The sequence below is a fragment of the Anser brachyrhynchus genome, assembly GCF_964034855.1.
Source record: "Anser brachyrhynchus genome assembly, contig: SCAFFOLD_39, whole genome shotgun sequence".
Lineage (NCBI taxonomy): Eukaryota > Metazoa > Chordata > Aves > Anseriformes > Anatidae > Anser > Anser brachyrhynchus.
The window spans coordinates 679,827-704,142 of NW_027663823.1; positions in this window are offsets into that span (position 1 = coordinate 679,827).

The following is a 24,316-nucleotide window of genomic DNA, read 5'->3' on the forward strand; positions in this document are numbered from 1 at the left end:
CCCAGTGGTGCTAGTGCACTCTCTGGACTCACTGCACTGCATCCCCAGTGGTACCAGTGCACTCTCTGGACTCACTGAAGTGCATTCTCAGTGGTGCCAGTGCAGTCTGTGGACTCACTGCAGTGCATCCCCAGTGGTGCCAGTGCGCTCTCTGGACTCACTGCAGTGCATCCCCTTGGTGCCAGTGCACTCTCTGGACTCACTGCACTGCATCCCCAGTGGTGCCAGTGCACTCTCTGGACTCACTGCACTGCATCCCCAGTGGTGCCAGCGCACTCTCTGGACTCACTGCACTGCATCCCCAGTGGTGCCAGTGCACTCTCTGGACTCACTGCAGTGCATCCCCAGTGGTGCCAGTGCACTCTCTGGACTCACTGCACTGCATCCCCAGTGGTTCCAGTGCACTCTGTGGACTCACTGCAGTGCATCCCCAGTGGTGCCAGTGCACTCTCTGGACTCACTGCACTGCATCCCCAGTGGTGCCAATGCACTCTCTGGACTCACTGTACTGCATCATCAGTGGTGCCAGTGCACTCTCTGGACTCACTGAAGTGCATCCCCAGTGGTGCCAGTGCACTCTCTGGAGTCACTGCACTGCATCCCCAGTGGTGCTAGTGCCTTCTGGGGACTCACTGCAGTGCATCCCCAGTGGTGCCAGTGCACTCTCTGGACTCACTGAAGGGCATTCTCAGTGGTGCCAGTGCACTCTCTGGACTCACTGCAGTGCATCCCCAGTGGTGCCAGTACACTCACTGGACTGACTGCACTGCATCCCCAGTGGTGCCAGTGCACTCTCTGGACTCACCGCACCGCATCCCCAGTGGTGCCAGTGCACTCTCTGGAGTAACTGCAGTGCATCACCAGTGGTGCCAGTGCACTCTCTGGACTCACTGCACTGCATTCCCAGTGGTGCTAGTTCACTCTCTGGACTCACTGCAGTGCATCCCCAGTGGTGCCAGTGCACTCTCTGGACTCACTGAAGTGCATTCTCAGTGGTGCCAGTGCACTCTGTGGACTCACTGCAGTGCATCCCCAGTGGTGCCAGTGCGCTCTCTGGACTCACTGCAGTGCATCCCCAGTGGTGCCAGTGCACTCTCTGGACTCACTGCAGTGCATCCCCACTGGTGCCAGTGCACTCACTGGATTCACTGCACTACATTCCCAGTGGTGCTAGTTCACTCTCTGGACTCACTGCAGTGCATCCCCAGTGGTGCTAGTGCACTCTTTGGACTCACTGAAGTGCATTCTCAGTGGTGCCAGTGCACTCACTGGACTCACTGCACTGCATCCCCAGTGGTGCCAGTGCGCTCTCTGGACTCACTGAAGTGCATTCTCAGTGGTGCCAGTGCACTCTCTGGACTCACTGCAGTGCATCCCCAGTGGTGCCAGTACACTCTCTGGACTCACTGCACTGCATCCCCAGTGGTGCTAGTGCACTCTGTGGACTCCATGCAGTGCATCCCCAGTGGTGCCAGTGCACTCTCTGGACTCACTGAAGGGCATTCTCAGTGGTGCCAGTGCACTCTCTGGACTCACTGCAGTGCATCACCAGTGGTGCCAGTGCACTCTCTGGACTCACCGCACCGCATCCCCAGTGGTGCCAGTGCACTCTCTGGAGTAACTGAAGTGCATCACCAGTGGTGCCAGTGCACTCTCTGGACTCACTGCACTGCATCCCCAGTGGTGCCAGTGCACTCTCTGGACTCACTGCACTGCGTCCCCAGTGGTGCCAGAGTACTCTCTGGACTCACTGCACTGCATCCCCAGTGCTGCCTGTGCACTCTCTGGACTCACTGCACTGCATCCCCAGTGGTGCCACTGCACTCTCTGGACTCACTGCACTGCATCCCCAGTGGTGCCAGTGCACTCCCTGCACTCACTGCACTGCATCCCCAGTGGTGCCAGTGCACTCACTGGACTCACTGCAGTGCATTCCCTCTGGTGCCAGTGCACTCTCTGGACTCACTGCAGTGCATCCCCAGTGGTGCCAGTGCACTCTCTGGACTCACTGCAGTGCATCCCCAGTGGTGCCAGTGCACTCTCTGGACTCACTGCAGTGCATCCCCAGTGGTGCCAGTGCACTCTCTGGACTCACTGAAGTGCATCCCCCGTGGTGCCAGTGCGATCTCTGGACTCACTGCACTGCATTCCCAGTGGTGCCAGTGCACACTCTGGACTCACTGCACTGCATACCCAGTGGTGCCAGAGCACTCTCTGGACTCACTGCACTGCATCCCCAGTGGAGCCAGTGCACTCTCTGGACTCACTGCACTGCATCCCCAGTGGTGCCAGTGCACTCTGTGGACTCACTGCAGTGCATCCCCAGTGGAGCCCGTGCACTCTCTGGACTCACTGAAGTGCATCCCCAGTGGTGCCAGTGCACTCTCTGGACTCACTGCACTGCATCCCCAGTGGTGCCAGTGCACTCTGTGGACTCACTGCAGTGCATCCCCAGTGGTGCCAGTGCACTCTCTGGACTCACAGAAGTGCATTCTCAGTGGTGCCAGTGCACTCTCTGGACTCACTGCAGCGCATCCCCAGTGGTGCCAGTACACTCTCTGGACTGACTGCACTGCATCCCCAGTGGTGCTAGTGCAGTCTCTGCACTCACTGCACTGCATCGCCAGTGGTGCCAGAGCACTCTCTGGACTCACTGCAGTGCATCCCCAGTGGTGCCAGTGCACTCTCTGGACTCACTGTACTGCATCCCCAGTGGTGCCAGTGCACTCTGTGGACTCACTGCTGTGCATCCCCATTGGTGCCAGTGCACTCTCTGGACTCACTGCACTGCATCCCCAGTGGTGCCAGTGCACTCTCTGGACTCACTGCACTGCATCCCCAGTGGTGCAAGTGCACTCTCTGGACTCACTGCAGTGCATCCCAAGTGGTGCCAATGTACTCTCTGGACTCACTGCAGTGCATCCCCAGTGGTGCCAGTACACTCACTGGACTTACTGCACTGCATCCCCAGTGGTGCCAGTGCAGTCTCTGCACTCACTGAAGTGCATCCCCAGTGGTGCCAGTGAACTCTCTGGACTCACTGCAGTGCGTCCCCAGTGGTGCCAGTGCACTCTCTGGACTCACTGCACTGCATCCCCAGTGGTGCCAGTGCACTCTCTGGACTCACTGCACTGCATCCCCAGTGGTGCCAGTGCACTCTCTGGACTCACTGCACTGCATCTCCAATGGTGCCAGTGCACTCTCTGGACTCACTGCACTGCATCCCCAGTGGAGCCAGTGCACTCTCTGGACTCACTGAAGTGCATCCCCAGTGGTGCCAGTGCACTCTCTGGACTCACTGCACTGCATCCCCAGTGGTGCCAGTGCACTCTCTGGACTCACTGCACTGCATCCCCAGTGGTGCAAGTGCACTCTCTGGACTCACTGCAGTGCATCCCAAGTGGTGCCAATGCACTCTCTGGACTCACTGCAGTGCATCCCCAGTGGTGCCAGTACACTCACTGGACTCACTGCACTGCATCCCCAGTGCTGCCAGTGCAGTCTCTGCACTCACTGAAGTGCATCTCCAGTGGTGCCAGTGAACTCTCTGGACTCACTGCAGTGCATCCCCAGTGGTGCCAGTGCACTCTCTGGACTCACTGCACTGCATCCCCAGTGGTGCCAGTGCACTCTCTGGACTCACTGCACTGCATCCCCAGTGGTGCCAGTGCACTCTCTGGACTCACTGCAGTGCATCTCCAATGGTGCCAGTGCACTCTCTGGACTCACTGCACTGCATCCCCAGTGGTGCCAATGCACTCTCTGGACTCACTGCTGTGCATCCCCAGTGGTGCCAGTGCACTCTCTGGACTCACTGCACTGCATCTCCAATGGTGCCAATGCACTCTCTGGACTCACTGTACTGCATCCCCAGTGGTGCCAGTGCACTCTCTTGACTCACTGCACTGCATCCCCAGTGGTGCCAGTGCACTCACTGGATTCACTGCACTGCATCCCCAGTGGTGCTAGTGCACTCTCTGGACTCACTGCAGTGCATCCCCAGTGGTACCAGTGCACTCTCTGGACTCACTGAAGTGCATTCTCAGTGGTGCCAGTGCACTCTGTGGACTCACTGCAGTGCATCCCCAGTGGTGCCAGTGCGCTCTCTGGACTCACTGCTGTGCATCCCCAGTGGTGCCAGTGCACTCTCTGGACTCACTGCACTGCATCCCCAGTGCTGCCAGTGCACTCTCTGGACTCACTGCACTGCATCCCCAGTGGTGCCAGTGCACTCTCTGGACTCACTGCACTGCATCCCCAGTGGTGCCAGTGCACTCTCTGGACTCACTACAGTGAATCCCCAGTGGTGTCAGTGCACTCTCTGGACTCACTGCACTGCATCCCAAGTGGTGCCAGTGCACTCTCTGGAGTCACTGCACTGCATCCCCAGTGGTGCCAGTGCACTCTCTCGAGTCACTGCACTACATCCCCAGTGGTGCCAGTGCACTCACTGGACTCACTGTACTGCATCATCAGTGGTGCCAGTGCACTCTCTGGACTCACTGCAGTGCATCCCCAGTGGTGCCAGTGCACTCTCTGGACTCACTGCACTGCATCCCCAGTGGTGCCAGTGCACTCTCTGGACTCACTGCACTGCATCCCCAGTGGTGCAAGTGCACTCTCTGGACTCACTGCAGTGCATCCCAAGTGGTGCCAATGCACTCTCTGGACTCACTGCAGTGCATCCCCAGTGGTGCCAGTACACTCACTGGACTCACTGCACTGCATCCCCAGTGGTGCCAGTGCAGTCTCTGGACTCACTGAAGTGCATCCCCAGTGGTGCCAGTGAACTCTCTGGACTCACTGCAGTGCATCCCCAGTGGTGCCAGTGCACTCTCTGGACTCACTGCACTGCATCCCCAGTGGTGCCAGTGCACTCTCTGGACTCACTGCACTGCATCTCCAATGGTGCCAGTGCACTCTCTGGACTCACTGCACTGCATCCCCAGTGGAGCCAGTGCACTCTCTGGACTCACTGAAGTGCATCCCCATTGGTGCCAGTGCACTCTCTGGACTCACTGCACTGCATCCCCAGTGGTGCCAGTGCACTCTCTGGACTCACTGCACTGCATCCCCAGTGGTGCAAGTGCACTCTCTGGACTCACTGCAGTGCATCCCCAGTGGTGCCAATGCACTCTCTGGACTCACTGTACTGCATCATCAGTGGTGCCAGTACACTCACTGGACTCACTGCACTGCATCCCCAGTGGTGCCAGTGCAGTCTCTGCACTCACTGAAGTGCATCTCCAGTGGTGCCAGTGAACTCTCTGGACTCACTGCAGTGCATCCCCAGTGGTGCCAGTGCACTCTCTGGACTCACTGCAGTGCATCCCAAGTGGTGCCAATGCACTCTCTGGACTCACTGCAGTGCATCCCCAGTGGTGCCAGTACACTCACTGGACTTACTGCACTGCATCCCCAGTGGTGCCAGTGCACTCTCTGGACTCACTGCAGTGCATCCCAAGTGGTGCCAATGCACTCTCTGGACTCACTGAAGTGCATCCCCAGTGGTGCCAGTGCACTCTCTGGACTCACTGCACTGCATCCCCAGTGGTGCCAGTGCACTCTCTGGACTTACTGCACTGCATCCCCAGTGGTGCAAGTGCACTCTCTGGACTCACTGCAGTGCATCCCAAGTGGTGCCAATGCACTCTCTGGACTCACTGCAGTGCATCCCCAGTGGTGCCAGTACACTCACTGGACTCACTGCACTGCATCCCCAGTGCTGCCAGTGCAGTCTCTGCACTCACTGAAGTGCATCTCCAGTGGTGCCAGTGAACTCTCTGGACTCACTGCAGTGCATCCCCAGTGGTGCCAGTGCACTCTCTGGACTCACTGCACTGCATCCCCAGTGGTGCCAGTGCACTCTCTGGACTCACTGCACTGCATCCCCAGTGGTGCCAGTGCACTCTCTGGACTCACTGCAGTGCATCTCCAATGGTGCCAGTGCACTCTCTGGACTCACTGCACTGCATCCCCAGTGGTGCCAATGCACTCTCTGGACTCACTGCTGTGCATCCCCAGTGGTGCCAGTGCACTCTCTGGACTCACTGCACTGCATCTCCAATGGTGCCAATGCACTCTCTGGACTCACTGTACTGCATCCCCAGTGGTGCCAGTGCACTCTCTTGACTCACTGCACTGCATCCCCAGTGGTGCCAGTGCACTCACTGGATTCACTGCACTGCATCCCCAGTGGTGCTAGTGCACTCTCTGGACTCACTGCAGTGCATCCCCAGTGGTACCAGTGCACTCTCTGGACTCACTGAAGTGCATTCTCAGTGGTGCCAGTGCACTCTGTGGACTCACTGCAGTGCATCCCCAGTGGTGCCAGTGCGCTCTCTGGACTCACTGCAGTGCATCCCCAGTGGTGCCAGTGCACTCTCTGGACTCACTGCACTGCATCCCCAGTGCTGCCAGTGCACTCTCTGGACTCACTGCACTGCATCCCCAGTGGTGCCAGTGCACTCTCTGGACTCACTGCACTGCATCCCCAGTGGTGCCAGTGCACTCTCTGGACTCACTACAGTGAATCCCCAGTGGTGCCAGTGCACTCTCTGGACTCACTGCACTGCATCCCAAGTGGTGCCAGTGCACTCTCTGGAGTCACTGCACTGCATCCCCAGTGGTGCCAGTGCACTCTCTCGAGTCACTGCACTACATCCCCAGTGGTGCCAGTGCACTCACTGGACTCACTGTACTGCATCATCAGTGGTGCCAGTGCACTCTCTGGACTCACTGCAATGCATCCCCAGTGGTGCCAGTGCACTCTCTGGACTCACTGCACTGCATCCCCAGTGGTGCCAGTGCACTCTCTGGACTCACTGCAGTGCATCCCCAGTGGTGCCAGTGCACTCTCTGGACTCACTGCACTGCATCCCCATTGGTGCCAGTGCACTCTCTGGACTCACTGCACTGCATCCCCAGTGGTGCCAGTGCACTCTCTGGACTCACTGCACTGCATCCCCAGTGGTGCCAGTGCACTCTCTGGACTCACTGTACTGCATCCCCAGTGGTGCCAGTGCACTCTGTGGACTCACTGCTGTGCATCCCCATTGGTGCCAGTGCACTCTCTGGACTCACTGCACTGCATCCCCAGTGGTGCCAGTGCACTCTCTGGACTCACTGCACTGCATCCCCAGTGGTGCAAGTGCACTCTCTGGACTCACTGCAGTGCATCCCAAGTGGTGCCAATGCACTCTCTGGACTCACTGCAGTGCATCCCCAGTGGTGCCAGTACACTCACTGGACTTACTGCACTGCATCCCCAGTGGTGCCAGTGCAGTCTCTGCACTCACTGAAGTGCATCCCCAGTGGTGCCAGTGAACTCTCTGGACTCACTGCAGTGCGTCCCCAGTGGTGCCAGTGCACTCTCTGGACTCACTGCACTGCATCCCCAGTGGTGCCAGTGCACTCTCTGGACTCACTGCACTGCATCCCCAGTGGTGCCAGTGCACTCTCTGGACTCACTGCACTGCATCTCCAATGGTGCCAGTGCACTCTCTGGACTCACTGTACTGCATCATCAGTGGTGCCAGTGCACTCTCTGGACTCACTGAAGTGCATCCCCAGTGGTGCCAGTGCACTCTCTGGACTCACTGCACTGCATCCCCAGTGGTGCCAGTGCACTCTCTGGACTCACTGCACTGCATCCCCAGTGGTGCAAGTGCACTCTCTGGACTCACTGCAGTGCATCCCAAGTGGTGCCAATGCACTCTCTGGACTCACTGCAGTGCATCCCCAGTGGTGCCAGTACACTCACTGGACTCACTGCACTGCATCCCCAGTGCTGCCAGTGCAGTCTCTGCACTCACTGAAGTGCATCTCCAGTGGTGCCAGTGAACTCTCTGGACTCACTGCAGTGCATCCCCAGTGGTGCCAGTGCACTCTCTGGACTCACTGCACTGCATCCCCAGTGGTGCCAGTGCACTCTCTGGACTCACTGCACTGCATCCCCAGTGGTGCCAGTGCACTCTCTGGACTCACTGCAGTGCATCTCCAATGGTGCCAGTGCACTCTCTGGACTCACTGCACTGCATCCCCAGTGGTGCCAATGCACTCTCTGGACTCACTGCTGTGCATCCCCAGTGGTGCCAGTGCACTCTCTGGACTCACTGCACTGCATCTCCAATGGTGCCAATGCACTCTCTGGACTCACTGTACTGCATCCCCAGTGGTGCCAGTGCACTCTCTTGACTCACTGCACTGCATCCCCAGTGGTGCCAGTGCACTCACTGGATTCACTGCACTGCATCCCCAGTGGTGCTAGTGCACTCTCTGGACTCACTGCAGTGCATCCCCAGTGGTACCAGTGCACTCTCTGGACTCACTGAAGTGCATTCTCAGTGGTGCCAGTGCACTCTGTGGACTCACTGCAGTGCATACCCAGTGGTGCCAGTGCGCTCTCTGGACTCACTGCAGTGCATCCCCAGTGGTGCCAGTGCGCTCTCTGGACTCACTGCACTGCATCCCCAGTGCTGCCAGTGCACTCTCTGGACTCACTGCACTGCATCCCCAGTGGTGCCAGTGCACTCTCTGGACTCACTGCACTGCATCCCCAGTGGTGCCAGTGCACTCTCTGGACTCACTACAGTGAATCCCCAGTGGTGCCAGTGCACTCTCTGGACTCACTGCACTGCATCCCAAGTGGTGCCAGTGCACTCTCTGGAGTCACTGCACTGCATCCCCAGTGGTGCCAGTGCACTCTCTCGAGTCACTGCACTACATCCCCAGTGGTGCCAGTGCACTCACTGGACTCACTGTACTGCATCATCAGTGGTGCCAGTGCACTCTCTGGACTCACTGCAGTGCATCCCCAGTGGTGCCAGTGCACTCTCTGGACTCACTGCACTGCATCCCCAGTGGTGCCAGTGCACTCTCTGGACTCACTGCAGTGCATCCCCAGTGGTGCCAGTGCACTCTCTGGACTCACTGCACTGCATCCCAAGTGGTGCCAGTGCACTCTCTGGAGTCACTGCACTGCATCCCCAGTGGTGCCAGTGCACTCTCTCGAGTCACTGCACTACATCCCCAGTGGTGCCAGTGCACTCACTGGACTCACTGTACTGCATCATCAGTGGTGCCAGTGCACTCTCTGGACTCACTGCAGTGCATCCCCAGTGGTGCCAGTGCACTCTCTGGACTCACTGCACTGCATCCCCAGTGGTGCCAGTGCACTCTCTGGACTCACTGCACTGCATCCCCAGTGGTGCAAGTGCACTCTCTGGACTCACTGCAGTGCATCCCAAGTGGTGCCAATGCACTCTCTGGACTCACTGCAGTGCATCCCCAGTGGTGCCAGTACACTCACTGGACTCACTGCACTGCATCCCCAGTGGTGCCAGTGCAGTCTCTGCACTCACTGAAGTGCATCCCCAGTGGTGCCAGTGAACTCTCTGGACTCACTGCAGTGCATCCCCAGTGGTGCCAGTGCACTCTCTGGACTCACTGCACTGCATCCCCAGTGGTGCCAGTGCACTCTCTGGACTCACTGCACTGCATCCCCAGTGGTGCCAGTGCACTCTCTGGACTCACTGCACTGCATCTCCAATGGTGCCAGTGCACTCTCTGGACTCACTGCACTGCATCCCCAGTGGAGCCAGTGCACTCTCTGGACTCACTGAAGTGCATCCCCATTGGTGCCAGTGCACTCTCTGGACTCACTGCACTGCATCCCCAGTGGTGCCAGTGCACTCTCTGGACTCACTGCACTGCATCCCCAGTGGTGCAAGTGCACTCTCTGGACTCACTGCAGTGCATCCCCAGTGGTGCCAATGCACTCTCTGGACTCACTGTACTGCATCATCAGTGGTGCCAGTACACTCACTGGACTCACTGCACTGCATCCCCAGTGGTGCCAGTGCAGTCTCTGCACTCACTGAAGTGCATCTCCAGTGGTGCCAGTGAACTCTCTGGACTCACTGCAGTGCATCCCCAGTGGTGCCAGTGCACTCTCTGGACTCACTGCAGTGCATCCCAAGTGGTGCCAATGCACTCTCTGGACTCACTGCAGTGCATCCCCAGTGGGGCCAGTACACTCACTGGACTTACTGCACTGCATCCCCAGTGGTGCCAGTGCACTCTCTGGACTCACTGCAGTGCATCCCAAGTGGTGCCAATGCACTCTCTGGACTCACTGAAGTGCATCCCCAGTGGTGCCAGTGCACTCTCTGGACTCACTGCACTGCATCCCCAGTGGTGCCAGTGCACTCTCTGGACTTACTGCACTGCATCCCCAGTGGTGCAAGTGCACTCTCTGGACTCACTGCAGTGCATCCCAAGTGGTGCCAATGCACTCTCTGGACTCACTGCAGTGCATCCCCAGTGGTGCCAGTACACTCACTGGACTCACTGCACTGCATCCCCAGTGCTGCCAGTGCAGTCTCTGCACTCACTGAAGTGCATCTCCAGTGGTGCCAGTGAACTCTCTGGACTCACTGCAGTGCATCCCCAGTGGTGCCAGTGCACTCTCTGGACTCACTGCACTGCATCCCCAGTGGTGCCAGTGCACTCTCTGGACTCACTGCACTGCATCCCCAGTGGTGCCAGTGCACTCTCTGGACTCACTGCAGTGCATCTCCAATGGTGCCAGTGCACTCTCTGGACTCACTGCACTGCATCCCCAGTGGTGCCAATGCACTCTCTGGACTCACTGCTGTGCATCCCCAGTGGTGCCAGTGCACTCTCTGGACTCACTGCACTGCATCTCCAATGGTGCCAATGCACTCTCTGGACTCACTGTACTGCATCCCCAGTGGTGCCAGTGCACTCTCTTGACTCACTGCACTGCATCCCCAGTGGTGCCAGTGCACTCACTGGATTCACTGCACTGCATCCCCAGTGGTGCTAGTGCACTCTCTGGACTCACTGCAGTGCATCCCCAGTGGTACCAGTGCACTCTCTGGACTCACTGAAGTGCATTCTCAGTGGTGCCAGTGCACTCTGTGGACTCACTGCAGTGCATCACCAGTGGTGCCAGTGCGCTCTCTGGACTCACTGCAGTGCATCCCCAGTGGTGCCAGTGCACTCTCTGGACTCACTGCACTGCATCCCCAGTGCTGCCAGTGCACTCTCTGGACTCACTGCACTGCATCCCCAGTGGTGCCAGTGCACTCTCTGGACTCACTACAGTGAATCCCCAGTGGTGCCAGTGCACTCTCTGGACTCACTGCACTGCATCCCAAGTGGTGCCAGTGCACTCTCTGGAGTCACTGCACTGCATCCCCAGTGGTGCCAGTGCACTCTCTCGAGTCACTGCACTACATCCCCAGTGGTGCCAGTGCACTCACTGGACTCACTGTACTGCATCATCAGTGGTGCCAGTGCACTCTCTGGACTCACTGCAGTGCATCCCCAGTGGTGCCAGTGCACTCTCTGGACTCACTGCACTGCATCCCCAGTGGTGCCAGTGCACTCTCTGGACTCACTGCAGTGCATCCCCAGTGGTGCCAGTGCACTCTCTGGACTCACTGCACTGCATCCCAAGTGGTGCCAGTGCACTCTCTGGAGTCACTGCACTGCATCCCCAGTGGTGCCAGTGCACTCTCTCGAGTCACTGCACTACATCCCCAGTGGTGCCAGTGCACTCACTGGACTCACTGTACTGCATCATCAGTGGTGCCAGTGCACTCTCTGGACTCACTGCAGTGCATCCCCAGTGGTGCCAGTGCACTCTCTGGACTCACTGCACTGCATCCCCAGTGGTGCCAGTGCACTCTCTGGACTCACTGCACTGCATCCCCAGTGGTGCCAGTGCAGTCTCTGCACTCACTGAAGTGCATCCCCAGTGGTGCCAGTGAACTCTCTGGACTCACTGCAGTGCATCCCCAGTGGTGCCAGTGCACTCTCTGGACTCACTGCACTGCATCCCCAGTGGTGCCAGTGCACTCTCTGGACTCACTGCACTGCATCCCCAGTGGTGCCAGTGCACTCTCTGGACTCACTGCACTGCATCTCCAATGGTGCCAGTGCACTCTCTGGACTCACTGCACTGCATCCCCAGTGGAGCCAGTGCACTCTCTGGACTCACTGCACTGCATCCCCATTGGTGCCAGTGCACTCTCTGGACTCACTGCACTGCATCCCCAGTGGTGCCAGTGCACTCTCTGGACTCACTGCACTGCATCCCCAGTGGTGCAAGTGCACTCTCTGGACTCACTGCAGTGCATCCCCAGTGGTGCCAATGCACTCTCTGGACTCACTGTACTGCATCATCAGTGGTGCCAGTACACTCACTGGACTCACTGCACTGCATCCCCAGTGGTGCCAGTGCAGTCTCTGCACTCACTGAAGTGCATCTCCAGTGGTGCCAGTGAACTCTCTGGACTCACTGCAGTGCATCCCCAGTGGTGCCAGTGCACTCTCTGGACTCACTGCAGTGCATCCCAAGTGGTGCCAATGCACTCTCTGGACTCACTGCAGTGCATCCCCAGTGGTGCCAGTACACTCACTGAACTTACTGCACTGCATCCCCAGTGGTGCCAGTGCAGTCTCTGCACTCACTGAAGTGCATCCCCAGTGGTGCCAGTGAACTCTCTGGACTCACTGCAGTGCGTCCCCAGTGGTGCCAGTGCACTCTCTGGACTCACTGCACTGCATCCCCAGTGGTGCCAGTGCACTCTCTGGACTCACTGCAGTGCATCCCCAGTGGTGCCAGTGCACTCTCTGGACTCACTGCACTGCATACCAAGTGGTGCCAGTGCACTCTATGGAGTCACTGCACTGCATCCCCAGTGGTGCCAGTGCACTCTCTCGAGTCACTGCACTACATCCCCAGTGGTGCCAGTGCACTCACTGGACTCACTGTACTGCATCATCAGTGGTGCCAGTGCACTCTCTGGACTCACTGCAGTGCATCCCCAGTGGTGCCAGTGCACTCTCTGGACTCACTGCACTGCATCCCCAGTGGTGCCAGTGCACTCTCTGGACTCACTGCACTGCATCCCCAGTGGTGCAAGTGCACTCTCTGGACTCACTGCAGTGCATCCCAAGTGGTGCCAATGCACTCTCTGGACTCACTGCAGTGCATCCCCAGTGGTGCCAGTACACTCACTGGACTCACTGCACTGCATCCCCAGTGGTGCCAGTGCAGTCTCTGCACTCACTGAAGTGCATCCCCAGTGGTGCCAGTGAACTCTCTGGACTCACTGCAGTGCATCCCCAGTGGTGCCAGTGCACTCTCTGGACTCACTGCACTGCATCCCCAGTGGTGCCAGTGCACTCTCTGGACTCACTGCACTGCATCCCCAGTGGTGCCAGTGCACTCTCTGGACTCACTGCACTGCATCTCCAATGGTGCCAGTGCACTCTCTGGACTCACTGCACTGCATCCCCAGTGGAGCCAGTGCACTCTCTGGACTCACTGAAGTGCATCCCCATTGGTGCCAGTGCACTCTCTGGACTCACTGCACTGCATCCCCAGTGGTGCCAGTGCACTCTCTGGACTCACTGCACTGCATCCCCGGTGGTGCAAGTGCACTCTCTGGACTCACTGCAGTGCATCCCCAGTGGTGCCAATGCACTCTCTGGACTCACTGTACTGCATCATCAGTGGTGCCAGTACACTCACTGGACTCACTGCACTGCATCCCCAGTGGTGCCAGTGCAGTCTCTGCACTCACTGCACTGCATCCCCAGTGGTGCCAGTGCACTCTCTGGACTCACTGCACTGCATCCCCAGTGGTGCCAGTGCACTCTCTGGACTCACTGCACTGCATCCCCAGTGGTGCCAGTGCACTCTCTGGACTCACTGCACTGCATCCCAAGTGGTGCCAGTGCACTCTCTGGAGTCACTGCACTGCATCCCCAGTGGTGCCAGTGCACTCTCTCGAGTCACTGCACTACATCCCCAGTGGTGCCAGTGCACTCACTGGACTCACTGTACTGCATCATCAGTGGTGCCAGTGCACTCTGTGGACTCACTGCTGTGCATCCCCATTGGTGCCAGTGCACTCTCTGGACTCACTGCACTGCATCCCCAGTGGTGCCAGTGCACTCTCTGGACTCACTGCACTGCATCCCCAGTGGTGCAAGTGCACTCTCTGGACTCACTGCAGTGCATCCCAAGTGGTGCCAATGCACTCTCTGGACTCACTGCAGTGCATCCCCAGTGGTGCCAGTACACTCACTGGACTTACTGCACTGCATCCCCAGTGGTGCCAGTGCAGTCTCTGCACTCACTGAAGTGCATCCCCAGTGGTGCCAGTGAACTCTCTGGACTCACTGCAGTGCGTCCCCAGTGGTGCCAGTGCACTCTCTGGACTCACTGCACTGCATCCCCAGTGGTGCCAGTGCAATCTCTGGACTCACTGCACTGCATCCCCAGTGGTGCCAGTGCACTCTCTGGACTCACTGCACTGCGTCTCCAATGGTGCCAGTGCACTCTCTGGACTCACTGCACATGCATCCCCAGTGGAGCCAGTGCACTCTCTGGACTCCCTGAAGTGCATCCCCAGTGGTGCCAGTGCACTCTCTGGACTCACTGCACTGCATCCCCAGTGGTGCCAGTGCACTCTCTGGACTCACTGCACTGTATCCCCAGTGGTGCAAGTGCACTCTCTGGACTCACTGCAGTGCATCCCAAGTGGTGCCAATGCACTCTCTGGACTCACTGCAGTGCATCCCCAGTGGTGCCAGTACACTCTCTGGACTCACTGCACTGCATCCCCAGTGGTGCCAGTGCAGTCTCTGCACTCACTGAAGTGCATCTCCAGTGGTGCCAGTGAACTCTCTGGACTCACTGCAGTGCATCCCCAGTGGTGCCAGTGCACTCTCTGGACTCACAGCACTGCATCCCCAGTGGTGCCAGTGCACTCTCTGGACTCACTGCACTGCATCCCCAGTGGTGCCAGTGCACTCTCTGGACTCACTGCAGTGCATCTCCAATGGTGCCAGTGCACTCTCTGGACTCACTGCACTGCATCCCCAGTGGTGCCAATGCACTCTCTGGACTCACTGCTGTGCATCCCCAGTGGTGCCAGTGCACTCTCTGGACTCACTGCACTGCATCTCCAATGGTGCCAATGCACTCTCTGGACTCACTGTACTGCATCCCCAGTGGTGCCAGTGCACTCTCTTGACTCACTGCACTGCATCCCCAGTGGTGCCAGTGCACTCACTGGATTCACTGCACTGCATCCCCAGTGGTGCTAGTGCACTCTCTGGACTCACTGCAGTGCATCCCCAGTGGTACCAGTGCACTCTCTGGACTCACTGAAGTGCATTCTCAGTGGTGCCAGTGCACTCTGTGGACTCACTGCAGTGCATCCCCAGTGGTGCCAGTGCGCTCTCTGGACTCACTGCAGTGCATCCCCAGTGGTGCCAGTGCACTCTCTGGACTCACTGCACTGCATCCCCAGTGCTGCCAGTGCACTCTCTGGACTCACTGCACTGCATCCCCAGTGGTGCCAGTGCACTCTCTGGACTCACTGCACTGCATCCCCAGTGGTGCCAGTGCACTCTCTGGACTCACTACAGTGAATCCCCAGTGGTGCCAGTGCACTCTCTGGACTCACTGCACTGCATCCCCAGTGGTACCAGTGCACTCTGTGGACTCACTGCAGTGCATCCCCAGTGCTGCCAGTGCACTCTCTGGACTCACTGCACTGCATCCCCAGTGGTGCCCATGCACTCTCTGGACTCACTGCACTGCATCCCCAGTGGTGCCAGTGCACTCTCTGGACTCACTGCACTGCATCCCAAGTGGTGCCAGTGCACTCTCTGGAGTCACTGCACTGCATCCCCAGTGGTGCCAGTGCACTCTCTCGAGTCACTGCACTACATCCCCAGTGGTGCCAGTGCACTCACTGGACTCACTGTACTGCATCATCAGTGGTGCCAGTGCACTCTCTGGACTCACTGCAGTGCATCCCCAGTGGTGCCAGTGCACTCTCTGGACTCACTGCACTGCATCCCCAGTGGTGCCAGTGCACTCTCTGGACTCACTGCAGTGCATCCCCAGTGGTGCCAGTGCACTCTCTGGACTCACTGCACTGCATCCCAAGTGGTGCCAGTGCACTCTCTGGAGTCACTGCACTGCATCCCCAGTGGTGCCAGTGCACTCTCTCGAGTCACTGCACTACATCCCCAGTGGTGCCAGTGCACTCACTGGACTCACTGTACTGCATCATCAGTGGTGCCAGTGCACTCTCTGGACTCACTGCAGTGCATCCCCAGTGGTGCCAGTGCACTCTCTGGACTCACTGCACTGCATCCCCAGTGGTGCCAGTGCACTCTCTGGACTCACTGCACTGCATCCCCAGTGGTGCCAGTGCACTCTCTGGACTCACTGCACTGCATCCCAAGTGGTGCCAGTGCACTCTCTGGAGTCACTGCACTGCATCCCCAGTGGTGCCAGTGCACTCTCTCTAGTCACTGCACTACATCCCCAGTGGTGCCAGTGCACTCACTGGACTCACTGTACTGCATCTCCAATGGTGCCAATGCACTCTCTTGACTCACTGCACTGCATCCCCAGTGGTGCCAGTGCACTCACTGGATTCACTGTACTGCATCCCCAGTGGTGCCAGTGCACTCTCTTGACTCACTGCACTGCATCCCCAGTGGTGCCAGTGCACTCACTGGATTCACTGCACTGCATCCCCAGTGGTGCTAGTGCACTCTCTGGACTCACTGCAGTGCATCCCCAGTGGTGCCAGTGCGCTCTCTGGACTCACTGCAGTGCATACCCAGTGGTGCCAGTGCACTCTCTGGACTCACTGCACTGCATCCCCAGTGCTGCCAGTGCACTCTCTGGACTCACTGCACTGCATCCCCAGTGGTGCCAGTGCACTCTCTGGACTCACTGCACTGCATCCCCAGTGGTGCCAGTGCACTCTCTGGAGTCACTGCAGTGCATCCCCAGTGGTGCCAGTGCACTCTCTGGACTCACTGCACTGCATCCCCAGTGGTGCCAGTGCACTCTCTGGACTCACTGCACTGCATCCCAAGTGGTGCCAGTGCACTCTCTGGAGTCACTGCACTGCATCCCCAGTGGTGCCAGTGCACTCTCTCGAGTCACTGCACTACATCCCCAGTGGTGCCAGTGCACTCACTGGACTCACTGTACTGCATCATCAGTGGTGCCAGTGCACTCTCTGGACTCACTGCAGTGCATCCCCAGTGGTGCCAGTGCACTCTCTGGACTCACTGCAGTGCATCCCCAGTGGTGCCAGTGCACTCTCTGGACTCACTGCACTGCATCCCCAGTGGTGCCAGTGCACTCTCTGGACTCACTGCACTGCATCCCCAGTGGTGCCAGTGCACTCTCTGGACTCACTGCACTGCATCTCCAATGGTGCCAGTGCACTCTCTGGACTCACTGCACTGCATCCCCAGTGGAGCCAGTGCACTCTCTGGACTCACTGAAGTGCATCCCCATTGGTGCCAGTGCACTCTCTGGACTCACTGCACTGCATCCCCAGAGGTGCCAGTGCACTCTCTGGACTCACTGCACTGCATCCCCAGTGGTGCAAGTGCACTCTGTGGACTCACTGCAGTGCATCCCCAGTGGTGCCAATGCACTCTCTGGACTCACTGTACTGCATCATCAGTGGTGCCAGTACACTCACTGGACTCACTGCACTGCATCCCCAGTGGTGCCAGTGCAGTCTCTTCACTCACTGAAGTGCATCTCCAGTGGTGCCAGTGAACTCTCTGGACTCACTGCAATGCATCCCCAGTGGTGCCAGTGCACTCTCTGGACTCACTGCACTGCATCCCCAGTGGTGCCAGTGCACTCTCTGGACTCACTGCACTGCATCCCCAGTGGTGCCAGTGCACTCTCTGGACTCACTGCACTGCATCCCCAGTGGTGCCAGTGCACTCTCTGGACTCACTGCACTGCATCCCAAGTGGTGCCAGTGCACTCTCTGGAGTCACTGCACTGCATCCCCAGTGGTGCCAGTGCACTCTCTCGAGTCACTGCACTACATCCCCAGTGGTGCCAGTGCACTCACTGGACTCACTGTACTGCATCATCAGTGGTGCCAGTGCACTCTGTGGACTCACTGCTGTGCATCCCCATTGGTGCCAGTGCACTCTCTGGACTCACTGCACTGCATCCCCAGTGGTGCCAGTGCACTCTCTGGATTCACTGCACTGCATCCCCAGTGGTGCAAGTGCACTCTCTGGACTCACTGCAGTGCATCCCAAGTGGTGCCAGCGCACTCTCTGGACTCACTGCAGTGCATCCCCAGTGGTGCCAGTACACTCACTGGACTCACTGCACTGCATCCCCAGTGGTGCCAGTGCAGTCTCTGCACTCACTGAAGTGCATCTCCAGTGGTGCCAGTGAACTCTCTGGACTCACTGCAGTGCATCCCCAGTGGTGCCAGTGCACTCTCTGGACTCACTGCACTGCATCCCCAGTGGTGCCAGTGCACTCTCTGGACTCACTGCACTGCATCCCCAGTGGTGCCAGTGCACTCTCTGGACTCACTGCAGTGCATCTCCAATGGTGCCAGTGCACTCTCTGGACTCACTGCACTGCATCCCCAGTGGTGCCAGTGCACTCTCTGGACTCACTGCACTGCATCTCCAATGGTGCCAGTGCACTCTCTGGACTCACTGCACTGCATCCCCAGTGGTGCCAGTGCACTCTCTGGACTCACTGCACTGCATCTCCAATGGTGCCAGTGCACTCTCTGGACTCACTGCACTGCATCCCCAGTGGAGCCAGTGCACTCTCTGGACTCACTGAAGTGCATCCCCATTGGTGCCAGTGCACTCTCTGGACTCACTGCACTGCATCCCCAGTGGTGCCAGTGCACTCTCTGGACTCACTGCACTGCATCCCCAGTGGTGCAAGTGCACTCTCTGGACTCACTGCAGTGCATCCCCAGTGGTGCCAATGCACTCTCTGGACTCACTGTACTGCATCATCAGTGGTGCCAGTACACTCACTGGACTCACTGCACTGCATCCCCAGTGGTGCCAGTGCACTCTCTGGACTCACTGCACTGCATCCCCAGTGGTGCCAGTGCACTCTCTGGACTCACTGCACTGCATCCCCAGTGGTGCAAGTGCACTCTCTGGACTCACTGCAGTGCATCCCAAGTGGTGCCAATGCACTCTCTGGACTCACTGCAGTGCATCCCCAGTGGTGCCAGTGCACTCTGTGGACTCACTGCTGTGCATCCCCAGTGGTGCCAGTGCAGTCTCTGCACTCACTGAAGTGCATCTCCAGTGGTGCCAGTGAACTCTCTGGACTCACTGCAGTGCATCCCCAGTGGTGCCAGTGCACTCTCTGGACTCACTGCACTGCATCCCCAGTGGTGCCAGTGCACTCTCTGGACTCACTGCACTGCATCCCCAGTGGTGCCAGTGCACTCTCTGGACTCACTGCAGTGCATCTCCAATGGTGCCAGTGCACTCTCTGGACTCACTGCACTGCATCCCCAGTGGTGCCAGTGCACTCTCTGGACTCACTGCACTGCATCTCCAATGGTGCCAGTGCACTCTCTGGACTCACTGCACTGCATCCCCAGTGGAGCCAGTGCACTCTCTGGACTCACTGAAGTGCATCCCCATTGGTGCCAGTGCACTCTCTGGACTCACTGCACTGCATCCCCAGTGGTGCCAGTGCACTCTCTGGACTCACTGCACTGCATCCCCAGTGGTGCAAGTGCACTCTCTGGACTCACTGCAGTGCATCCCCAGTGGTGCCAATGCACTCTCTGGACTCACTGTACTGCATCATCAGTGGTGCCAGTACACTCACTGGACTCACTGCACTGCATCCCCAGTGGTGCCAGTGCACTCTCTGGACTCACTGCACTGCATCCCCAGTGGTGCCAGTGCACTCTCTGGACTCACTGCACTGCATCCCCAGTGGTGCCAGTGCACTCTCTGGACTCACTGCACTGCATCCCAAGTGGTGCCAGTGCACTCTCTGGAGTCACTGCACTGCATCCCCAGTGGTGCCAGTGCACTCTCTCGAGTCACTGCACTACATCCCCAGTGGTGCCAGTGCACTCACTGGACTCACTGTACTGCATCATCAGTGGTGCCAGTGCACTCTGTGGACTCACTGCTGTGCATCCCCATTGGTGCCAGTGCACTCTCTGGACTCACTGCACTGCATCCCCAGTGGTGCCAGTGCACTCTCTGGACTCACTGCACTGCATCCCCAGTGGTGCAAGTGCACTCTCTGGACTCACTGCAGTGCATCCCAAGTGGTGCCAGCGCACTCTCTGGACTCACTGCAGTGCATCCCCAGTGGTGCCAGAACACTCACTGGTCTTACTGCACTGCATCCCCAGTGGTGCCAGTGCAGTCTCTGCACTCACTGAAGTGCATCCCCAGTGGTGCCAGTGAACTCTCTGGACTCACTGCAGTGCGTCCCCAGTGGTGCCAGTGCACTCTCTGGACTCACTGCACTGCATCCCCAGTGGTGCCAGTGCACTCTCTGGACTCACTGCACTGCATCCCCAGTGGTGCCAGTGCACTCTCTGGACTCACTGCACTGCATCTCCAATGGTGCCAGTGCACTCTCTGGACTCACTGCACTGCATCCCCAGTGGAGCCAGTGCACTCTCTGGACTCACTGCTGTGCATCCCCAGTGGTGCCAGTGCACTCTCTGGACTCACTGCACTGCATCCCCAGTGGTGCCAGTGCACTCTCTGGACTCACTGCACTGCATCCCCAGTGGTGCAAGTGCACTCTCTGGACTCACTGCAGTGCATCCCAAGTGGTGCCAATGCACTCTCTGGACTCACTGCAGTGCATCCCCAGTGGTGCCAGTACACTCACTGGACTCACTGCACTGCATCCCCAGTGGTGCCAGTGCAGTCTCTGCACTCACTGAAGTGCATCTCCAGTGGTGCCAGTGAACTCTCTGGACTCACTGCAGTGCATCCCCAGTGGTGCCAGTGCACTCTCTGGACTCACTGCACTGCATCCCCAGTGGTGCCAGTGCACTCTCTGGACTCACTGCACTGCATCCCCAGTGGTGCCAGTGCACTCTCTGGACTCACTGCAGTGCATCTCCAATGGTGCCAGTGCACTCTCTGGACTCACTGCACTGCATCCCCAGTGGTGCCAGTGCACTCTCTGGACTCACTGCACTGCATCTCCAATGGTGCCAGTGCACTCTCTGGACTCACTGCACTGCATCCCCAGTGGTGCCAGTGCACTCTCTGGACTCACTGCACTGCATCTCCAATGGTGCCAGTGCACTCTCTGGACTCACTGCACTGCATCCCCAGTGGAGCCAGTGCACTCTCTGGACTCACTGAAGTGCATCCCCATTGGTGCCAGTGCACTCTCTGGACTCACTGCACTGCATCCCCAGTGGTGCCAGTGCACTCTCTGGACTCACTGCACTGCATCCCCAGTGGTGCAAGTGCACTCTCTGGACTCACTGCAGTGCATCCCCAGTGGTGCCAATGCACTCTCTGGACTCACTGTACTGCATCATCAGTGGTGCCAGTACACTCACTGGACTCACTGCACTGCATCCCCAGTGGTGCCAGTGCACTCTCTGGACTCACTGCACTGCATCCCCAGTGGTGCCAGTGCACTCTCTGGACTCACTGCACTGCATCCCCAGTGGTGCAAGTGCACTCTCTGTACTCACTGCAGTGCATCCCAAGTGGTGCCAATGCACTCTCTGGACTCACTGCAGTGCATCCCCAGTGGTGCCAGTACACTCACTGGACTCACTGCACTGCATCCCCAGTGGTGCCAGTGCAGTCTCTGCACTCACTGAAGTGCATCTCCAGTGGTGCCAGTGAACTCTCTGGACTCACTGCAGTGCATCCCCAGTGGTGCCAGTGCACTCTCTGGACTCACTGCACTGCATCCCCAGTGGTGCCAGTGCACTCTCTGGACTCACTGCACTGCATCCCCAGTGGTGCCAGTGCACTCTCTGGACTCACTGCAGTGCATCTCCAATGGTGCCAGTGCACTCTCTGGACTCACTGCACTGCATCCCCAGTGGTGCCAGTGCACTCTCTGGACTCACTGCACTGCATCTCCAATGGTGCCAGTGCACTCTCTGGACTCACTGCACTGCATCCCCAGTGGAGCCAGTGCACTCTCTGGACTCACTGAAGTGCATCCCCATTGGTGCCAGTGCACTCTCTGGACTCACTGCACTGCATCCCCAGTGGTGCCAGTGCACTCTCTGGACTCACTGCACTGCATCCCCAGTGGTGCAAGTGCACTCTCTGGACTCCCTGCAGTGCATCCCCAGTGGTGCCAATGCACTCTCTGGACTCACTGTACTGCATCATCAGTGGTGCCAGTACACTCACTGGACTCACTGCACTGCATCCCCAGTGGTGCCAGTGCACTCTCTGGACTCACTGCACTGCATCCCCAGTGGTGCCAGTGCACTCTCTGGACTCACTGCACTGCATCCCCAGTGGTGCCAGTGCACTCTCTGGACTCACTGCACTGCATCCCAAGTGGTGCCAGTGCACTCTCTGGAGTCACTGCACTGCATCCCCAGTGGTGCCAGTGCACTCTCTCGAGTCACTGCACTACATCCCCAGTGGTGCCAGTGCACTCACTGGACTCACTGTACTGCATCATCAGTGGTGCCAGTGCACTCTGTGGACTCACTGCTGTGCATCCCCATTGGTGCCAGTGCACTCTCTGGACTCACTGCACTGCATCCCCAGTGGTGCCAGTGCACTCTCTGGACTCACTGCACTGCATCCCCAGTGGTGCAAGTGCACTCTCTGGACTCACTGCAGTGCATCCCAAGTGGTGCCAGCGCACTCTCTGGACTCACTGCAGTGCATCCCCAGTGGTGCCAGAACACTCACTGGTCTTACTGCACTGCATCCCCAGTGGTGCCAGTGCAGTCTCTGCACTCACTGAAGTGCATCCCCAGTGGTGCCAGTGAACTCTCTGGACTCACTGCAGTGCGTCCCCAGTGGTGCCAGTGCACTCTCTGGACTCACTGCACTGCATCCCCAGTGGTGCCAGTGCACTCTCTGGACTCACTGCACTGCATCCCCAGTGGTGCCAGTGCACTCTCTGGACTCACTGCACTGCATCTCCAATGGTGCCAGTGCACTCTCTGGACTCACTGCACTGCATCCCCAGTGGAGCCAGTGCACTCTCTGGACTCACTGCTGTGCATCCCCAGTGGTGCCAGTGCACTCTCTGGACTCACTGCACTGCATCCCCAGTGGTGCCAGTGCACTCTCTGGACTCACTGCACTGCATCCCCAGTGGTGCAAGTGCACTCTCTGGACTCACTGCAGTGCATCCCAAGTGGTGCCAATGCACTCTCTGGACTCACTGCAGTGCATCCCCAGTGGTGCCAGTACACTCACTGGACTCACTGCACTGCATCCCCAGTGGTGCCAGTGCAGTCTCTGCACTCACTGAAGTGCATCTCCAGTGGTGCCAGTGAACTCTCTGGACTCACTGCAGTGCATCCCCAGTGGTGCCAGTGCACTCTCTGGACTCACTGCACTGCATCCCCAGTGGTGCCAGTGCACTCTCTGGACTCACTGCACTGCATCCCCAGTGGTGCCAGTGCACTCTCTGGACTCACTGCAGTGCATCTCCAATGGTGCCAGTGCACTCCTGGACTCACTGCACTGCATCCCCAGTGGTGCCAGTGCACTCTCTGGACTCACTGCACTGCATCTCCAATGGTGCCAGTGCACTCTCTGGACTCACTGCACTGCATCCCCAGTGGTGCCAGTGCACTCTCTGGACTCACTGCACTGCATCTCCAATGGTGCCAGTGCACTCTCTGGACTCACTGCACTGCATCCCCAGTGGAGCCAGTGCACTCTCTGGACTCACTGAAGTGCATCCCCATTGGTGCCAGTGCACTCTCTGGACTCACTGCACTGCATCCCCAGTGGTGCCAGTGCACTCTCTGGACTCACTGCACTGCATCCCCAGTGGTGCAAGTGCACTCTCTGGACTCACTGCAGTGCATCCCCAGTGGTGCCAATGCACTCTCTGGACTCACTGCAGTGCATCCCCAGTGGTACCAGTGCACTCTCTGGACTCACTGAAGTGCATTCTCAGTGGTGCCAGTGCACTCTGTGGACTCACTGCAGTGCATCCCCAGTGGTGCCAGTGCGCTCTCTGGACTCACTGCAGTGCATCCCCAGTGGTGCCAGTGCACTCTCTGGACTCACTGCACTGCATCCCCAGTGCTGCCAGTGCACTCTCTGGACTCACTGCACTGCATCCCCAGTGGTGCCAGTGCACTCTCTGGACTCACTGCACTGCATCCCCAGTGGTGCCAGTGCACTCTCTGGACTCACTGCACTGCATCCCCAGTGGTGCCAGTGCACTCTCTGGACTCACTGCACTGCATCCCCAGTGGTGCCAGTGCACTCT